The sequence below is a fragment of the Vidua macroura genome, chromosome 1, assembly GCF_024509145.1.
Source record: "Vidua macroura isolate BioBank_ID:100142 chromosome 1, ASM2450914v1, whole genome shotgun sequence".
NCBI lineage: Eukaryota > Metazoa > Chordata > Aves > Passeriformes > Viduidae > Vidua > Vidua macroura.
Window position 1 is genome coordinate 4,472,962 of NC_071571.1, and position 21,150 is coordinate 4,494,111.

The window sequence follows — 21,150 nt, forward strand, 5'->3', positions numbered from 1 at the left end:
TCAGCTTTGCACCCAGGCTTTGATTTAATGACCTGGACACACCTGGTGGGGATGGAAAGGCAGGAAAAGCTGGACACAAGCACAGCTGACACTCATCAGCCTCCTCACCTCGGGCTGCGCCCCAGCAAGGACAAGGCTGCTGCTGCTCAAAGGGAACGGAGGAGTCACCGCTCAGCCAGACACGTGTCACCCCCCCGGAGAACCTCTGTCCCTCCAGATCATGAGGGGGGATCCTTTTGCCCCAACAAATGTGATGTCACCACCTCTGAATCCCCAGCCTTGCAATAATGTTGCACTCAAAAGCTCGGGGGGGGGGGGGGGGGTTGTTGGGGAGTTGCTGGCTTGACAATGGGTTGTTTTCTTTGATTTTAATGAGCTTTTGTGATGAAAACCAAATTTCTTTACAGTGTAACCTTGTAATTTTTTTTTTCATGCTTTGATTCAGTTTGACAATAAACTATCTGTTATTTTTTTCATTCTCTTCATGTCTGATAATGCAAATAGTTCAGGTCTGTTCCCAGAAATCCCCCTTTCTTTGTCCACATGCCATTCTCCTTGGGGAAAACATTGGGAGGGGGAAGCAAAGACTTCAGAGAATCAGGCCAGAAAGTTCTCATTCCATTCTTCTCAACTCTTGGGAGCTGCTGGGCTTTAGTAAAGATGAAAGCCTTGACTGCTGAGCACCAAGGCCTTCTTCCTCTGCCAGCAGATTTGGCAGAAAGGCTCAGCTCCTGTTCCTTTTGGTTAACCTGCTGAGGTTTGGAGAAATCCACCTGGCTGCTTTCCAAAGCCACTGAAGCCTGTAAGATAGAGCTGAGAAAAGGAGCAAGATCCTGGATTGTGGGAGAGGTTTAGGGGGCAGGAGGAAACCTGATGTTGTCTGCTGGGGTTTCTGTACAAACCCCTCCCAGTCCCTGCATGCAGCACCCCTTGGATGATGACATTCACAGCATCCCTGAAGCAGTTTGCTTCCTCACCTGCCTGTCCCAGGTTTTTAGGGATAAATGGGGCTGAGAGTGGATCAGGATCGCTGCCTCTCCCCCAGGCTGCGGTGTCACCTCTGTGAGCGGTGACAGTGCCTGCTGTGAGTGCTGATGTGGGGCAGCTGACCTGGCACAGCTCTTGGGTCACCCAGTCTGCAGCCAAATATTCATCCCCCAGGGAAAGGGGAAGCTGGGGGAGCTGCCTTCTGCTGGAGCTGCGTGGGGTCAAGGTGCCCACGTGAAGCAGTTTCTCACCTGGCACACAACTCCAGCTGGGTCTGCATGGAAGGATCAGGCTGAAGAAGGTGCTTGCAAGTTAAGCATTTGCTGCAAGGCAAACCCACAGAAAGGTGAAAGTCTGGCGTTTTCATGTGTGTTTTCAATAGGAAAATTATTTTATAAATGCTGTTAGGTTTCTTTCTTTCTAATCTCTACCCAATCCCCTGGTTAATGCCTGCTGTACCCTCAGAGACTGAGAAGCAGAGATTTGTATAAAATTGAACTGTGGGTGTTTTTCCTTCACAAGCAAATGCATCTAGGAGAAGAGGGGAAGATTTTTCTCAAGACCTAAAGAACCCATTTAATGACAGAATTACAGAATCATTTTGGTTGCAAGTCACAGCTGAGAGGGACCAGGTGCTGTGTAGGAGTAGGGCTGAGGCTGAGCACGTACAGGTCCTGCCCTTGGCTCTGCATCAGAGGGATGGAGCTCTGTGACTCTTTACTTTCCTTCTGATTTTTCCTTTCAGTAGTGACTGGAGCCTTGGTCTCACAGGAATCCTCTGTAACAGATCTCAGTCACCCCGAGCAGGTTCAGATGAGCACCCACTGGGTGATCCCTGACCTGCTGGAAAGGTCTTGGAATAACAAACAGAGGGGTCAGGCAAATACTTGGGCTGATGATGCTTGGAAAACAATTGGATTGTTGCATCCCAAAGAGGAGCATGAGGGAGGAAGGTGTGGAGGGCTTTCGTGGCTCGGGATTGTGGTGCTCCAAGCCGTGCCATGGTCTGGTAGTGGCAGCGTTTGGCTTTGATGTGTCAGTCTTGGAAAAATCCTGGGGAAAAACCAGGGTTGGAAAGGCTCTGGCCATGCAGGGCCCGGTCACACCACGAGATGGTGCAGCCGTGCAGCGCTGCCCTTTAAAGGCGCCGTAGAGGAAATTTAAATGACATTATTATCTCAAGGAAGAGCATCACCACAGCTTTGGACGTCCGAGTCCCCTGCCACGATTGTGCTCCACAGGTCCATGGATAACGCCTTCCTTCAGGTAAAAAAAAAAAATCTCTTTTGGTGCTTCACAAGCAATTTCTTCATTGTCCAATTATTCCTGAGTGTCCTTTGAGAAAGGAACCGGTGGCTCCACACCTGAATACAGGACAAGTATTCATGATAATTCTAGTCACTGATTATTTTTTCTTCCATGAAAATGCAGAATTATGTGATCAGCACAGGAAAATAAAAGAGGGGAATCAGCATTTTCCAAATAGTTGAGTTCTAAATTATGTCCTTACACCTCCCCTATTGTGCTGAACCGTTTTTTCCTCTAAAAGCTTTGCTGCCCACCTTCTTTTTTTCAAGCAACATCATTTTAAATTGACCTTTGGCTCAAGTACACGAGGAGAGAGAACGGTGGACAAATGTTGCATCTCCAGGAGGGGGAGGAAAAAAAAGAAGAAATAAAAGTGGTGCCAAGCTGGCAGGTGTGTGACAAGGCACATTCCCTGTGCCAGTTCCGCTCCCTGCCCGCGTCCAGCGTGCGGGGGCGAGGGGACAGGGCAGCCAGGGGCACGGGGACAGGGGGCCAGGCTGGACCACAAGGGTTGGACCTTTCCAGGGAATGGACCCCACACCTGCAGGGCTGCCTCTCCCTGTTAGTGACTGCAGCATCTGCTTTTTTTTTGAGAAGGAGGGGTTTTCCAAGCCATTAGCCACCCCTTTCAGCCCACCTCCTTGGCTTTCTGCTCTCCTGGCAGGCTCCTTCCCACCTGGAAGCACCTGCCCTGTGAGGAAAGACTGGAGGAGTTGGGTCCCTGCTGCCTGGAGATGAGAAGGCTCAGGGGGCCCCTCTTCACAGCAGCCCAGGGCTGAAAGGTGCCACAAAGAGGATGGAGGCTCTCTCTTGCCCTCTCTCTTCCCACAGAGCCATGGAGAAGACAACAAGGAATGGCTACAAGTTGCCCCAGAAAAGGTTTTATCTTGACACAAGAAATCTTGACAGTGAGAATCATGGAGACAACTTCCCCAGGGATGTGGTGGAGTCCCCATGGCTGGAGGATTTCAGGGTGAGGCTGGACAATGATGAAAGGCCTCACCTAGGCTCCTGGGCTGTTCTTTGATTCTGTGATTCCCATTTATCATCCTCCCCCTCCTGTCAGGGCGTGCCCAGGAATGGGCTGACCATGGTGAAGCAGGGGTGCTCTGCAGCTCCAGCACCCGAGGAGGAGCCACCCAACCTTGCCTATTTCCTTCTGGCTTGGATGGTCCCTCCTCTTTTGCCTCTCCTTTAATTCATGAGGGCAAGACTTCCCTAAAAGTTAAATCCCATCTGGGATCCCAGGTTCCTGGCTTTTCCAGGAGACAGCTTTGCCCATCCCAGGCAGCTCCAGCCACACGGGGCCCTGGGGGTGTTGGGGCTGAAGGGAAGCTGCTGCAAGGAACTCCTGCATCTCTGATAGCAAAACAAAGACGTTCTCAGCTGCAAAAATCAGATTATCTGCAAATCCATGTTCCCCATAGGATGCAGGATGAAGGTGTAACTTGATGAATGTTACCCAGCCAATTTGGAAAATGTAAATTAAAAGGAGAAGAATTCCTTGACAGGCATTTCTTAACCTTTGCAGTGTGCCAGGGAAAAGATCAGGCTCTAGTTAATGATTTGATGTTAAACCTGGGTCTCTCCAAGATCCAGTTTCTCCTCAAATCCTTTCAGCTCCTTGGATGCTGTTGGGGCACAGGCACTTCTCACCTTCACTCAAATGAAAGGGAAGGAAATTATCTGTACCTCACTGTCCAAGGGGTAAAACCATTCCACAAATAATACATTTTCTTTGCTATTCTGTAAAGGTTGTGGCCTCATCTCATTTGATTCCACATCACTCTTGTTCATTTGATTCCACATCACTCTTGTTCTCCTGAAAGTCTTTGGGTACTGGGGGATAAATGTTTTTTTTTTTTTAATCTGCCTGCAATGAGTCAGCTACAAGGCAGCAAAGGGAGCCAGATTTTCTAAATTTCGACTTTACAGAAAAATCAAGTTCTTCTTATAACTTTTTCATAACCAGGTTGTCAGCTGTGACACTTTGTTGTGATGTTTTTTAAAATAATGAATTTGATGTGCTTGCTGACAGGCTGGATCACACAGGCACTGGGTTTATATGCTGTCACCCATTTTTAGGGATCTCACTACCAAAATAGGTATCAGCTCCATCCTGGAGACAGTCAGAAATGTTGAAGCAGAGCCACTAATTAGTCATAATGGTGGGTTCTTTTCCCTGCTATCATTTTGAGCTTTAGAGCAGGTACCTCCTGAGAACTGAAGTGTGATTATCAGTGAAGCAGAAATTGGACCATTAAGAACCCGGGCAAATAAAGAGAGCAGCAGCTCTTCCTCCAGCAAGTGGAGCACATCCTGGGCTGCATCACAAGAACTGGCACCAGCAGGTCGAGGGAGGTGATTCCCCCTCTGCTCTGCCCTTGTGAGACCCCTCCTGCAGTGCTGGGACCAGCTCTGGGGCTCCCAACACAACAACAACGTGGAGCTGCTGGAGCAACTCCAGAGGAGGCCACGGAGATGTTCCAAGGGATGGAGCCAGGCTGGGAGAGCTGGGGGTGCTCACCTGGAGAAGAGAAGGCTCCAGGGAGAGCTCAGAGCCCCTTGCAGTGCCTGAAGGAGCTCCAGGAGAGCTGGAGAGGGACTTGGGACAAGGGATGGAGGGACAGGACACAGGGAATGGCTTTAGACTGAAAGAGAGAAGATTTGGATTAGATATTAGGAAGAAATTCTTCCCTGTGAGGGTGGGGAGGCCCTGGCACAGGTGCCCAGAGCAGCTGTGGATCCCTGGAAGTGTCCAAGGCCAGGCTGAAAGGGGCTTGGAGCAGCCTGGGGCAGTGGAAGGTGGAACTGGGTGAGTTTTAATGTCCCTTCCAACCCAAGCCATTCTGGGATTCTAAGAGATCCCACCTGCCATGGCCCTGCTGAGAATGGCAGCAATTAGAGATGGGTCAAAGTGCTCTGAGTTGCCTCTTTAAATGCCAATATTTTATCAAAACAAACCTCAGCATTGTCGATTCCTACAAACTTTCTGCTCCCCTCTTCTATTCTTAGGGAGCTCTGGAACAATGCAAAAAAAAAGTCATTTTTTCAACAGCATTTTCAAAGTTCATAACAATTCTGTGATTATTATTTTATTCACTTTTTTTTCTTTAAATGAGCAGCAGCTACAGCTTTACTGCTTTTATCAGCCAACAGCCTTCAGGCTGTTATAAAAGAGCTGCACTGCTGTAATGAAAGAAATACAGAGATGGGAAAACTAAGCTTGCTATTGTACCAGTGAGCTCTATGTGGCCTCTGAACATTCAATTTTAGCTTGCAGGTAGCCTAAACCACTCTTCCAGGAAGGGAAGGGGAGAGAGAGGCTGAATTCTAAATGGTCCCAGTCCAGCTCTGTAAATTGTGTGAAAGCACAGCCCTGTTTTCCTAAATGTTCAGAGCTTATCCTGATGCTCTATTTAAAATTGCACAGTGCAAGGTGGGAGGGGAGAATGGCTGTGTCAGGCTGAGGTAGGAGGGAGGATGGGAAGCACAAGCTGTCACGTACTGGAGCTGCCCTCAGATCTCCAGCCGAGGCAGCAGCTTCAAAGCACTGCACCAAACCTCGGCTGTCTGAGCTGGAAAACGTGCAGGAGTGGGGAAAATAACATCAGGTGCCTGATTTACAGAATTGCCAGAATGACCAGGTTGGAAGAGACCTTCAAGATCATCGAGTCCAACCCAGCCCCAGCACCTCAACTCAATCCTGGCACCCAGTGCCACATCCAGGCTTTGTTAAACACACCCAGGGATGGGGACTGCACCACTTCCCTGGGCAGCCATTCCAGAACTTTATCACCTTTCTGTAAAAAACTTTTTCCTCATCTCCAACCTCTATTTCCCTTGGTGCAGCTGGAGGCTGTGTGCTCTGGTTCTGTCAGTTCCTGGAGAAAGAGCCCAGCTGAGCACAGCCACCTTTCAGGAGCTGTGGAGAGTGCTGAGGTCAGCCCTGAGTCTCCTTTTCTCCAGGCTGAGCACCCCCAGCTCCCTCAGCCATTCCTCACAGGGTTTGTGTTCCCAGCCCCTCTCCAGCCTCGTTGCCTCCTCTGGACGCGCTCGAGCGTCCCAACGTCCTTCCCAAACTGAGGGGCCAGAGCTGGGCACGGCACTCGAGGTGTGCCCTCACCTGTGCTGAGTTCAGGGAAGAATGACCTCCCTGGGAAAAACAGTGGTGGGAGAAGCCTCTCTCATCTCAGGTCAGCCCAAGGTGGGAATGGCCAAGAAGTCATTCACAGAATCGTGGAATGGTTTGGGCTGGAAGGGACCTTAAAGCTCATCCAGTCCCAACGCCGTGCCAGGGGCAGGGACAGCTCCCACTAGGCAGGTTGAGGTCAGTGTTTCCCTTGCTGTTACCTGCTCCAGCTGATGTCTGTCTCCACCAGAGGTTTCTAATGCAGCTTTGCTCATCCTTCAGCTCCCCCAGCCTCACCAGAAGTGCTGCTTACAGAAAATCTGGGGGGGAAATTGCTCTAGTCATGCCAGAAAGCCCCCTGGAAAGAGCCAAAGCCTCCTGTCTCAAGCTCAGCTACTTAAGTTGGGTGGGTTTGGAGGGGCTTTCCAAGCATCATTTCCTGAAGCAGCGTCCCCATGGAGAGCCCTTTCCTGCAAGGATTTGGTGACTGCCTTGTGTGAACTGAACTGTGGAGCTGGAGGGAGATGAAAGCAAGAACTGCGTTAAACACTGCTGCTTTCCTAGGGAAGCTCCCTGCAAAACCACTTCCTTTGTCAGTGGACCTGTGGATACAGCCACACCCGACTGATGCTCCCCCAGCCAAACCAGGGAAGGGTGTCAGGAACAATCTGCAGGAGGCAGATGGAACAATCTGCAGTTGAAACCATGGAGGAACAATCTGCAGTTGAAACTCCAGGAGGAGCAGAAGAGAGTTGTCCCTGGGAATGACTGAAATCAGAGATGTGAGCAGGATCTCCTTGAGTGACACATCCAAGCAGATGAAATGAAACTCCAAGCAGGGAGATAAAAGGAGGTGGTAATGAAGTGGGAGCAACAAGCCACAGGACAAGAGGAAATGTCCCCAGGTTGTGCCAGGGGAGGTTTAATTTGGATCTTAAGGAAAGTTTCTTCACCACAAGGGTGGTCAGGCATTGGCACAGGCTGCCCATGGCAGTGGTGGAGTCACCATCCCTGGAAGTGTCAAAAAAAATGTGTAGATGTGGCACTTGGAGTTTAGCGGTGGGCTTAGCAGTGCTGGGTTAGAGATTGGACTCCTGGATCATAGAGGTCTTTTCCAAATTTAAAGATTGAATGATCCTGTGCAATGAGTGACAAGGCCATCACCTATGCCATGCTCCAGAAGGAAAAGCAACCATGTGTTTAAACCAACAAACCATTGCCCAAAAAATCCCCATCTCATTCGAGGAATGGGGATTTTCAAAAGGGGAGTTATGTAAAAACTGGGAAATAAGTGCTGCTGCTCTGCTGGATGCCAGGGAGGCTTCCATCAGAGCTGTGGTCAGTGCCAGTGGGCCCTAGGGCAGAAATCAGAGATAAAGTGGGCTAGGAGTGCCACAGAATGGAGTGTGGAAAGCACAGGGGGAGAAAAACATCACAGAGAGAGGCTCTTCTCTCCTCTGGTGTCCCTGCCCATGGCAGGGGGTTGGAAATAGACAATCTTTAAGCCCTTCCAACACAAACCACCCCAGGATTCTAGAAGAGGGAGAAAGTTGCTACCAGGATAAATGCCTGGCTTTCAGCAGGGATGTCTGATTTGTGTCACATCAAAAAGAAGGATTAATTCTCAACACAAAAACGAGATTTCAGCAATATGTAAGGACAACCATACAGCTACATCCTTGCTGCAAGGGCACATGCTGCTGTTGGAGTGCATGATTCCTGTAGATCCTTTCCAATTGAAAACTCTCTTCTCTTCTCTTCTCTTCTCTTCTCTTCTCTTCTCTTCTCTTCTCTTCTCTTCTCTTCTCTTCTCTTCTCTTCTCTTCTCTTCTCTTCTCTTCTCTTCTCTTCTCTTCTCTTCTCTTCTCTTCTCTTCTCTTCTCTTCTCTTCTCTTCTCTTCTCTTCTCTTCTCTTCTCTTCTCTTCTCTCTCCTCTTCCTCTCCTCTTCCTCTCCTCTTCCTCTCCTCTTCCTCTCCTCTTCCTCTCCTCTTCCTCTCCTCTTCCTCTCCTCTTCCTCTCCTCTTCCTCTCCTCTTCCTCTCCTCTTCCTCTCCTCCTCTCCTCTCCTCTCCTCTCCTCTCCTCCTCTCCTCTCCTCTCCTCTCCTCTCCTCTCTTTTCACTTTGCTTCCACCTCTTCCCCACCTCTTTTCACTTCCCTCTCCAACATGAATGCCAAAGCAGGACACCTGTAGCACCTGTGAGCTCCCTTTAGTGAAGGTATTGAACATACCCAGCCGCTGGGCTCCAGCAGCACACAGCTCTGCAGGCTCCCAGCACGGCTGGGCAGGAGCTGTGTGTCCTCTTCACCCTCCCCATGTCCCTTGTCCAAGTGGGGACACCCCTGATCTGGACAAGCACACACCCTGTCACTGTCACCGTGCTGCAGCTGAGGCTTCTGGCCACCCCTGCATCCCTGGGGCCACAAGAGCATCTGCAGCTGGAATTTTCTGGCACAAATGCATCTGGACTCATCTTCAAAAGCAAATGTTGTGGGAGCTCCCAGCAGCCAGGAAGGAGTTACCTGCTGCTGCTCTGCTGTCAGGGGGTGGGAGGTGCAAAGCAGCCCAGTGAAGAGGGTTAGAGGCTTTGGGAAGTGTAATCCAGCTGGGAAGGCTGATTTAGGAGAGAAGAAAGGGGATGTAAGGAAATAACTTCAAGCCTGCGTCATTGGAGATTTGAAGTGGTTTGGATTTTGGCTGAAATGGCTGAGAGCTGGGGCGTGGGCTTTTATTGAATAATCACCATTTTCTGTGTAAAGTGCAAAAATGTTCCTGAGAAACCTCTGGGTTTTCAGCTGTTCAGACCACACATTTCCTGCATGTAAAGTGTGGTCCTTTAGAAACGTCAGGTCCTTTGCTCCCCGGGCAGCAGCAATCCCTGTGTCCCCTTTGTTCCCCAATCCCTGTGTCCCCTGAGTTCCCCAATCCCTGTGTCCCCCAGCAGTTCCCCAATCCCTTTGTCCCTGCAGTTCCCCAATCCCTGTGTTCCCCAGTCCCTGTGTCCCTGCAGTTCCTGTGAGGGAGCAGGGGCTGCAGCTGCCAGGACAGGACAGGGTGGGCAGAGCTGTGCAAACACACTCGGTGCTCAGAGCTAACTGCTCTCCTGCCCCTCACTCAGCTGCCTGGAGCTTGCAAACCAGTCCAGCCTGTTCCAATCCCCCCCTCCACTGGTTCCTGGCCTTCTGTGCATCAGAGCTGGGCTCTTTCCTTGTGGGACTGGAACATGATTCATCCACCAGCACAGGAATGCAACCCTGGAGGCATCGTTTGCGGGCCTCTCCCAAAATCCTCTTCTGGAGCTGGATTTCTGTGCAGAAGGAATGTGGTCTGGAAAAGTCCCTCCCCAGTAAATCTTTGAGCAAAGAGGAGTCGAGTCCCACTCTCATCCTGATCCTCAGCCTCATCCAGATCCTTGCTGAGGAGAGAAAACTTCCTAAACCCAAGAGTGGGTTCAGCAGATCTGCCTCAAGGGCCAGGACTCCTGCTCAGGTGTGAGTGCCCTGCCCTTCCCTCCTCCCCTGAATGGTGAGCCTCGGTGCCACCCTCCTCCTCCTCCTCCTCGCTGTTTGCAAAGGGAGTGATGCCTCTGCCTGCAGGCCAGGCAAAACCCGAGCAGACACAGAGCCATGGGAGGCCCCACGTGCCAGTGCACACTGATGCCACCAGGTGCGTGCTGATGTCACTGGTGCCACCACTGCCTGTCCCCAGGCGGTTTTGGTGAGCAGGGAGATTGCCTGCTGTGCTGTGCTGTGCTCTGTTGTGTGCTGGAGCCCATCTGCTCCACTGGGTAATGTGTTTAATCCAGACCAGCCAAGCCCTGGGCGTAAGGAGAGGCAAGTTCTGCAACTTCTCATGCTTTCCTCTGGTGCCAAAAATAGGTGAGATAGCACTGCCCTTTGCAGGACGAGCTCTTTGAGTGAGTGCTGCTGTTCAGAAGAGCCTGGAAAAGTCAGGAGACACAAGAATCCAGCCAATTCCTGTTGGGGCATGGCACAGGGATGCCCCAAGAACAACCTCTCACTTGTATTAGAAGGAGTCCCGTCCCACAGGGAAGTAACGTGAGCTTCTTGTTTGGTGTTCAAACACAGTAACCAGAACTTCCTGGGAAAAGGCTCTCGGCTCAGCTGAGCTCTGAGCTGGTTCTGGGTGGTGTCAGTGTGACTATTCCAGTTATTCTCATGGAATAACCCCGAAAGGTTCCTGGGAAGCACTGGGTGTATCAGCCTTGTGGCAATGCAAATTAGAGGGTTTTGGGCAGCAGCACTGCTCCTCACCAGCCTGTCATGCACAGGCTGAGTATTGTAAATGCAGGTGAACTTGGTGGGAAGAAATGATGATGTTTGACTCCAGTTCAGAAGGCTGAAGGATCTCTTTATTATAACTATACTATAATACATTAATATACTATTTAAAGGTGATACTAAAACTACAAACCTACTTTTCTAACTACCCTATCTAACTCCTCACAACTCGTGACCCTCTGTGAGAGTCCAGCCACAGGTGGGTTGGATTGGCCATCAGGCTCCAACAATCCTCACCAGAATCCAACCAAGCAATCACCCCAGGTAAACAATTCTCCAAACACATTCCACATGGGGAAAAACAAGGGGCAGAAATAGAAATAGTTTTCTCTTTCTTCTTTCTGTGTTCCTCTATAAAACAATCCTGAGAGAGAGAAGACTCTGCCTGCCACAGCTGGGGGACACCAGTCCTTGCTGGCACCCAAGACTGTGGCTGGCTTTTGAACTCCACATGCAGCACAGCAGGAGGTGTGGCCCAGAAGGGACAGGGCATGCAGGAGCTGGGGGTTCAGCTCTGGCTTGGACTCTGTGGAGATCATTTCTGATAAGGCAGCTGAAGTCTATAGACTGTGACGCTGCCTGAAGAATGGCTGCTTGAATTCTTCACTCATTGAAAAGCTGTAAGAACACAAATCAGACTCACACTTTTTCTTGGGGGTATGGTCTGCTTGTAAATGTGGCAGTGCTGGCTTAATGGTTGGACTCGACGACCTTAGAAGTCATTTCCATCTTTAACTATTGTACCTTCCATTTCTGAGAAGCTCTGCGCTCCCAGCCCACCCAGTTTGTGATCCTTGATCTGATCTACAAGAAGGAGGTGGGGATGGTGTGCAGCAGCACATGGGCCACACGGGGAGGTGGGTACAGCACCCGCTGGGGTGCCTGCTGCTCATCCCCCAGCTGAACCCAGGCTGTGCTGAACCCAGGCTGTGCTGGGATCATCCCCCCTGGTGCTGGCAGCAGGGGTGGCAGAGCTCCTCCCAGCAGCCTGACGTGACCAGCATCTGACGTGGGGGGTAATGGGCCGAGGAAGGACATCAGGCACAGACAGTGACTGCACAAAGCAGGGAGGGGTGACAGGAGGGTGGCATTTTCCCAGCCTTTAGGGGTGGTGGATTTTTGTTGCTCCTTCCTGGTTGGCACAGGCAGGGCTGCATTCCTGCGGACAATAGCTCCGCCCGGGCAGCCCCAGCCCTGGCCACCCGCTGTCCCCCGACCGTGCAGGCACAACCTCGGCTCTGCCTGCAGGACCCCGGGCTCAGGAGCTTGCAGGCTTTGTCCTCGCACTCCTGCACCTCCTCAGAGCTGGATTCATGAGCTCTGTTAGCAGATGTGAGCAAGAGCAGTGATGAACTCAACTCAGCTGCCAGACTACCTGTCCTGGAGAAATCTTTGCACTGTTTTGGGGAAAAAAACTCAAAAGTCCCTAAGAAAAATCTGGATTCTCTCCCAGGGCACAATTCCCACCTGACACAGGAAGAGGATGTCCCCTGTGCTCTCCAGACTGCACCACAGACTGGCAGCTGCTGTGATGCTAATTTCCTGGGAGAGGCTGGTGAGCCTGGCAAAGGCAGGGATTCAGGATTTCACCCCCATCCCATACCCGAGCACCCGGTGACTTTCTGTACTCACACGTGCAGCCTGGTCACTGAAATGAGACGGGTTAAAAATTAAGTTTGCAGGGGAAGGGTGGAGTTATTTTGTGGGCACTCGGGTATGGCCACCAACAGGAGCAACCAGGTTTCCCACAGTTGTGAAAACTTCTGGCCTGCCTGAGGAAAAAAGGAAATAAGGAAAAAAGGAAATAAACAGTGAGGGTGAGAGCTCCAGCTGCCTCCATCAGTAAAGCCAACATGTTCCACAGCTACCTCAGCATCCAGTGATCCTGACCCACAGTAAAACCATTGGGATTAAATCCCAGGAGTGCTAAAGGAGCAGCCCTGTACTCTGCAGGGGAGAAACCCAGGCTACGTCTCCTGCAGGATGGGCATGAGCTGTTGGGAAACTGAGCCAACTTTCTTGTTCCTGCATGGACATCCCAGGTAATCTTGTCCAAAGGGCATAAATAACCTCTGTTTGCCTCAGCTCCATGTTAGAACAAGGTATAAATCCCTCATCTTGCTTGCTCGTGGTGTGATTCCCATGAAAGGACAGTTCCAAGGACCTCAAGGGCTGTCACTGCCATAGCACAAGTGATTTCCTCCTCCACAGGATGCCATGGGATGACCTTTGTCAGGCTCACACACCCATTAACCAGCTGGGGCTGAGCCTCCCCTGCCTGTGAAATGTCTCCTTTCTGCTGGATCCAGCTGATGCTGGAAATGGCAGAGGCTCTGCTTGATGACCCTGACCAAAGTGTGCTGGAATTTGCTGGGTTTCATAAGGTTTTCATTAGGGCTGGGAGAGAGCCCCTGAGGTTTTGTGAAACTCCTACACTACCCATACAGCGATTTGCAAAACTGTTCTCTGTGCAGGGGTGTTGGGTTTTACTGATCCTCTCGGCTTTTTTTTCTTCCTCTCCCACTGTCTCCCTCTTCAAGGTGCACACGTTTCTCTAAGGGAAACACCTGATCCACACTCAGGCTGAAAGGGTGGTCAGGCATTGGCACAGGCTGCCCAGGGAAGTGGTGCAGTCACCATGCCTGGAAAGTGTTCAAAACCACCTGGGTGTGGCACTTGGGGACGTGGTTCAGTGGAGGACCTGGCAGTGCTGGGTGAACGGATGGACTCAGTGGTCTGAGAGGTCTTTTCCTGCCTTAATGATTCTGTGGCTGAGGGACAGGGTGGTGACAGGATGATCAGGAGGAGGTGGGGTGTGACACTGTGACTCCAAATAACTCACAGAAGCAGGTTAGATGTAAAAGGAAAGAAAAAGAACCCAAGAAAGCTAACTTTATTTTCTGACTCCACTATATGTACAACAGCAAAAATGACAGTGGATTGGAGGGTGAAACTGCCACCTCTCCAACCACACTGTTCAAACCAACAGTCCATCAATTCTGTCCACCCACAAAGAAGAATGTAAAACAATCATTATTTACATGAACATGTGTGAGAAAGCTCAGTTGAAATATGTAAATATCAGAAGGCATAGGAACTTTTAGAAGAACTTTAAAACTCTCAAAAGAGCAGGGAGACAGTGGGGTACCATTACCAATTTGCCAGGCTTGTGTTTGGGTAATCTGGGCTTGGTTTTGCCTTTATTACCCAGTTCCTGCCAGTGGTCCTGGAAAACCTCTGTGTGTATCCTGTGCTCCCTCCCTGCTATCATCCCTGTCAGGGCAAGCAATAATCCCTGCTGCCTTCTTAAGACAGACATGGGACAGGAAAACATCTCAGTGCAAGGCTCCCACAATGCCTTACCTGGAGTTAAGTCCTGAATCAGGATTAAGATCTCAAGAAGATTGCAATTTAATATCAAGAATCAGCAGGTGATAATCCAAATGGCTCAGCCAGCTGTGGCTTGAGTACAACTGAGAAAAACACCCAGGAACAGGAACAGCCCAGCTTTGTTTTCCTGCACACTGTTCCCCCATGGTTACTCTGTGAAGCTGCCATCAAACACCCTGTCAGACTCCATCTCTTTCCCTAAAGGATCAGCTCCTGCTGAGTCTTCAGTGCCACCAAGCACTTCCCTAAAGTTTCTTGGCATTCTGGAAAAGCAGGCTCATTTTCTGCAGTAGCAAAACCAAGTTTTTCCTAGCACAAACCTCATCCATCTCTGCAGACAGTGAGATAACCCAAAGAACATCTTGTGCCCATCAGCATTAGGAGCAGGGTTTAAGAGCAACGTGGGGGTGATGGGTCTTGGGGATTTGGGTGCTCCTGGAAGTTTCCCCAGATAAAACAAGGTCTGAGCACATCCAGCTCTGGCCTTGTGCTGCGTTCCTCCTCTGGCTGGAAGGCAGCCAGGGCTGCCACGTCAGGGGCCCACCTGGGCTATCCTGTTCTCTCAGTGCACCTGCTGATTCCTGAAACGGGGAGAGGTGCAGAGGAGCCCACGCCCGCAGTGCACACAGGCAGGGACAGCTGCCCCTCCTCTGCCACCTCCCCTGCACCCAGCCAGTTGCAGATTAACCTGGAAGGGGAGGGCAGCTCTTCTGCTCCAAGACAAGAGTTGTTCACCAGCAGAAGTCTGGAATAAACCTCCTCCCCAAAGACTGGCAGAATGTAATTCTCCCAAATGTAATTTTGGAAAACATGCCTGCTGTACACCCCTCTGCAAAACCTCCAGCCAGAGCTCACAGGGACAGACCAAGGGACATGATACAGCCATTCCATCAGTATTGTTGTAGTTATATTCACTGAGGTATTTCTCCTGGCTAGCAGAGACTTAGAGTGCTGCATCCCACCTTCAGGGATGGGTTATAGACATTTTAGGATGTAGAAGAGGGTTCAAGACTGACCAGAAGCCCTGTCAGACCTTGCTGGCAATGCTGCAAGAAGTCACCACCTCTGTCTCTCTCTCAGGGGATACTTTTGCCCATAAGCCTGAGGACACACGAGCCCCATTTCTGCAGTCCACAGCCCAACACAGATGGCTTAAAATGGATTTTGCACTACCATGGCCAAGTAATAAATTGGAGCAATAGCTACAGTTTTGCCCCATGCCAGAGACTGCTCCTGTCTTAACCTGCTGCGAGCTGCTGGCCCTGGAAGGGGGAACTGCATCTCCAGAGCTCTTGCCAAAGCTGCTCCTGCCCCACATCAGCATTTACCCGGGTGCCCTTGGCTTGCCAAGGCCACTCTTTTCTTCAGAACGGGGCCCAATCTGCCCCTGCCTCCACAGAGTCTGCAGTTCCCAGGGCTGGAGCACAGCAATGCCCCAGAGCTGTGCTGGGAGGGCTCCTGAGGAGGATTGAGGGCTCTCTGTGTGCAGGGAGCCACTGACTGGCAGGAGGTGACATGGGGAGGATGCAACCACTCCCTGTGGCTGGAGAGGTGTGTGACAGCACTGCTGTGCCCTGCAGCACAGCCACGCTCCCCACCTGAATGCCCAGGCACCTTGTCCTGTCCCCAGTTATTCCCACCTGCTGCTGTCAACCATTAACCAGCACCCTGCTCTCTGTCAGGGCTGCTCTGTGCTGCCCTGTCAGCTGCTGCCCACAGAGCTCTAGAACAGGATCACAAGATCATTTAGGTTGGAAGAGACCCATAAGATCAAGTCCAGCTGTAAACCCAGCACTGCCAAGGCCACCACCAAGCTGTGTCCCCAAGTGCCACATCTCTATCTTTTAAATCCCTTCAAGGGTGGTGACTCCTCCACTTCCCTGGTCAGCCTGTTCCAATGCCTGATAACCCTTGTGGTGAAGAGATTTTTTTCCCTAATATCCAAGCTAAACCTCCTTTGGCACAACTTGGAACCACTTCCTCTTTTCTTTTGTTACCTGGGAGAAGAGACCAACCCCCAGCTCCTGTCAGGGAGTTGCAGAGAGTGATAAGGTCTCATCTGAGAGATGATCTTGCAGCCAGCACACAAGCATTTGTATTGCCTTCTCAACTTTTCCCCCACACCCAGGGGCACAGGAGGTGAGGGAGCAGTAGGTTATAACCCAATCCTCTTCTCTCAGATCAGCAGTTACACCTGTAAGAGGCACTATGCAGATTTTCACTTGGACATTACGATTTTTGAGGGCAGAGAAGTGCCTGAGCAGGGCTACATGAGAAATGTCACTTGCTTGGGTTGTGGGTCAAAGAAAGCTCTCCTGAAAGCTTCTCAGAAATTCATGCAGTGCTTTTGCTATTACAGGTCAGGGTCTTTAACCTCAGGCTGATGGCTGAAACACTGGTGTTTTGAGAAGCGTGTGGGTTTTTTTTAACTCCTTCCCTTGCTTTTCCAAGGCATGAGGCCCCTGCTGTGTTATCTCATCTGCAGGGCTTGGCCCTTCCCTCTTCCTCCCAGAGCTCCAACCCAAAAGCGGGCTGGAAATACCTTTGGAACGTGTCATTTTGCAAACACATCCTTGGCAGAACCTGTTTCCCCGTGCACAATGTCAACCTTGTCCACAGGAACGTGGGATGGTCCAGGCTGAGGCAGATGTTGGGCCATTCTGCTGCCAAACCCTGAGTTTGCAGTTCTGCACTCTTCAGCCCAGCAGCCTCTGATTTACCCCAGCGTGGACCTGTGACAATGCTTTCAGTGTCTTGGGCTTGCACTGGGACACTGCCAACAGCCTCATCTGCCACCTGCCTGCACGAAAAGAATATCAAACCACAAGGTCTGTGAGCTCTGGGAATACCAGGGCAAGGCTTGGGACCAGGACATGAGTACAGCAAGTTGAGCACATGGGAAGCACAGCTGGGCAGGGACATCTCAGATCTCGTTTCAATTCTGAGAGTCAGGCTATGCTGTTTACCAGCACAACTAAGTTAAACTGCTCAGAAATAATGCTTTCTGCTCTATAACCCCATGGCATGACCAGAATTAGCAGGAAGCAAAAGTGCCTACAGCTCAGCACTAAATGAGCCCATGTTTTAGGATGAAGATATTATTTTCCCTTGGCATTGACTGTTCTAAACTGCTTTGCACATATTTCTGCAGAGTTGGGCTCCTTAAAAGCTCAGCAGGATAATTTAGTGTTTTTTCACTGTGGCACTAATGGAGAGCAGGAGAGGGCAGGCAGCTCAGGCATCACCTGTGTGGGAGCCTGAAGAGCATTAGCAAAGCTGTGGGTATAGGAATGACAGGCTCCATCCCAGAGATCAGATTTGTGCAGCCACAGCCATGCCAGTGACTTGATTTACATCAGCACCAAAAAACACCCAGACACACAACTATTAATTAAATCCTTGGTTCTGGGGATAACAGGTTCATGTGGCAAAAAGGGAGTGGGAAAACACCATGATTTGGTGCTGATCCTCCAAGATTCCAGGTGTTTTCACCCCACCTTCCAACGCCTCCCACCAGGTGTGCTGGTGTGTGACCCTCACTGCTGGGCCAGCAGCAGGCTTAGGGTGGACTCCAAAGATAAAAGCAGACCCTGTTGCAGGTCCCCATCCTCTGTGGACTGGAGGAAACACAAAACATTGTTCCTCTGTCCCCTGCAACAAACACTCTCAGCATGATGAAATGAAAAGAATGAAATGAAAAGAATGAAAAATGAAAGGTGGAAGGCTGTTATGTGTTTATAAGCTGTAGCCTGCAGACATAAAGGGAGAAATCACTTGTGAGGAGTTGGGTTTGCATCTTAAACCAATGAAACTCAGATCTCTGCAGTGATCTGCAGATCACCTCTCAGAAATGGGCACACCCAGGCTGAATAAGCAGGTCCAGCCCACGCCCTGGTGTGCAGCTCTCGTGGTTAGTGGCACACCGGTCTGCAGGCAGCGTCACTGGTATTTTGGGCACTCTTCCCATTACAGGTCCCTGAGGTCTAACAGTGGGCAGTGGATGAGACCTGTGGGAACTGTGGTTTAAACCACCTGGTTTAGCTGGTGAGCTGATTCATATTTATTTTCAGATTGTGGGGGCTAATCTAGAAAATTAAGGAAATGACAAGAGAAAAATGTATCTGAAGGGAAGGCCTTGGATAGTTGCCAGTCCTGAGAGGCTGTGCATTGTCTCCATCCTCAGAAATGTGCAGAACACAGCTGGACACAGCCCTGGGTCCCCCAAAAATCTCCATGCTCAGAGATGTGCAGAACACAGCTGGACATGGCCCTGCATCCCCTAAAGTCTTCATCCTCAGAGATGTGCAGAACACAGCTGGACACAGCCCTGGATTCCCCAAAAGCAGAGCTGGTGGCTGATGCCAAGGTACCACCACGTGCCTTCTCCAGACTGCAGTGTTGTCTCCAGCAGCAGCAGCAGCATCATGCACGTGGCAGGCAGGAACAGCTGGGAATGCCAGGAGTTGGTTTTTCCTCAGTGACATCAGGCAGCCTTCAGTGGCTGTGATATTACAGCCATCCTTCACAGGTAATTTTTTCTCAGCCATGAGCTACAAGTGTCCACACACAGAGCTTTGTGCTGCTGAAGGCGGCTCAGCAAACACTGCTGGGGCTGTCTGGTTTATCATTTCTCTTCTCCTGGGAGGGCAGCCCAGTTAAACACTCCAGTGCCCTGTTACATCCCCATTCCAGTCACTGAACCTGATGGCAATCCTCACCCAGGGCTCCTTGTGAGCACAGGGACACTCAGCTCGCCCTTGCAAGGAGAAGGAGAGCAGGAATCTTCCCCGAGCACTTTTCCCCTTGGAACAGCTTTGCCAAAATTCGGGACAGCCAGAGCCAGCGACTGGAGCTGGAACTCTTTGGCCCCAGGAGTTAACCAAGGTGCTGCCGAGCAACACCGCACCTTGCTTTGTCCTGCAGAGACCGAGAAAAGGGGGAAAAAAATCCCTCCTGTGCCCTCCTAACCTGGACAAAACAGGTTTTTAATGAAAGCAGCACTTAATCACTATTCAGTGAATTCAGAGTGGCGGATATTTGATGCAAACTGAGTTGGTTGAAACTCTCCCGTACCGGCTCCCTCTTTGTCCCTCCGTGAGCCTGGGAATGGGTGTGATCTCCGGGTAGGAGTGTCTCTGCGGTTAAGTAGAGGATTGAATTACCGAACAGTGCTGTTCCCCAGCTGACAAGGTAGCAGAACAGTGAACAAAAGTGCCTTGAAACTCGGCGGAGAGGAGAGAAGGCGCTGGGCTTGGTGGGGAAGGGACACCTGCGAGGACACCGCGCACTTTGCAGCAAGGTAAGCAAGGTCCCTGCACCCCTGCCAGTTTTAATAAGGCCGGAACTGTTTAATGACTTTTTTTTTTTTTTTTTTTTTATGTGGGATAACAAGAAACAAACAAAAAATTAATATGCTTCATACTTTAAAAGAATAAATTTAAAAACCCTGCCCCGTTACAAACCAGGATGTGTGTACTGAAAGGAGCCCACCCTGATTTACATCGATTGGGGCTGGAACAAGCAGCTCTGAGCTTGCCAAGAACCCGTCCGGGCTCTGTATCAGCTCCGAGGACACATCTTTTCCTTTAGCTCTCTGCACAGGCTGGCTTTGATTTCGTGCAGCAACCACTTAACAGCGTTTTGTTTGGGCCTGGGTTGTTTTATGTTTTGCTGCCTTTGGGGTGCAGTTATGGGTCCAGGCAGCCACAGAAACTCTTTGGAAGTTCTCATCGATGGGTTTTGTTGTCGTCTGATCCACAGATTGCTAATGGCCGAGCAGCTGGGCTGCTGTGCTCCGTGAATAGAATGTTTTCTCAATCCTGCTCGATGGAGATGCGAGTTGCACTGAGATAAAACTGAGTTGTAATGGAGTTGAGCTGCAGGCTCACTTGCCAGTATTTTTCTTAGGCGTGCCTATTAGGAACATAAATATTTAACACAAAGGAGAGCTGATATGAATTAGCATCTGTGGGAGGTTCACGCTTATTCAAGGCTGCCCTAACGCAGATGTAAACAAGTGTTACAGCAGCTGAAGCAAACTGGCCCCGCCAGAGCAGCGCTTAGATGGTGAATCATCCAGGTGCTTTGTACACACCGCAGCTAAATGGGCTGATTAGAGCCTGCGAAGTAAAGATTAGACAATCAGAGGGCACCGGCTTTCCTCTTCCGCGGGGTTTTACCGTTCCCCCGGGATGCCAGGTGGAAGGCAATGCAAGGACAGGCAGATCAGAAAAATCCCTATAACCGTCTTCCCTCACCTTCCTCCTGGCAGAGCCAGGTGAGCCTCCCCTCCTCCTCCCTGCACAAACAGGATGCCTTTATCCTCCTCCAGCTCCCTTCTCAGCACCAGACACAGAGGTCTCATGATATTTTTTTCCCAGGCACGACTTTGAGGCAGCAGCTGCCAAGATCTCCCAGCTGGGAGCAAAGGTTTTGTGCCACGGCTGTGAGCGGTGTCACCCTGATCTCCCACCTTCTCCTGTACCTTGGGGCTTCTGCTTATACTGAGTCAATAAATCCCTGCTCTTGCATGGCCAGGGATGCTGAAGATGTTCACAGCATCTCCTGGTCTTTTCCACGGAGCTGTGCAAGCTTTCCTGGACTTTGAGCGTGGAAGTTGTTATCTTTTCTCTTATGGAGCACCCATCCTGGGGTGATCCATCCCCAGCTGAGGAGCAGGCTGGCTTGGACACCTGCCCCATGCTTGGAAACGTGCTGGGTCTCTGCTCTGTGCTGGGCACATCCTGCTGGACCAAAAGCCTTGCCTCAGTTTCCACAGAGTGGTGACCCACTTGGAAGCAGAGCCCTGAAGTGCTCAGTGCAGTGAAGGGAGCTCAGGGCACAGCCAAAGCCGTGGTGTTACCTGCCCCAGCTGCGTTTTTGTCACCCCTGGGGAACACTTGTGCCACCACTGACCCTCCTCAAGGTCCCTCCTTCGTGACATTTTTGTGTCAGCCTCCTGAGGTTCTCACTGGACTGACACAAGCCACAGGTTGGGCTTTCCATGTGTGAAATGTCCATCTGCCCGAGGAA

The 21,150-nt window shown here is 50.8% G+C and overlaps 1 protein-coding gene across 1 annotated transcript in view; it reads left to right on the top strand.

Annotated features, from left to right (window-relative positions):
- The first annotated feature begins 19,345 nt into the window (after window positions 1-19,345).
- The window catches only part of VILL (villin like), a 36,618-nt gene continuing 34,813 nt past the window's right edge, over window positions 19,346-21,150 (top strand). Inside the window, exon 1 of the mRNA XM_053994628.1 lies at window positions 19,346-19,417. The gene's annotated coding sequence lies outside the window, so the exon portion shown is untranslated. The remainder of the gene's footprint in view (window positions 19,418-21,150) is intronic.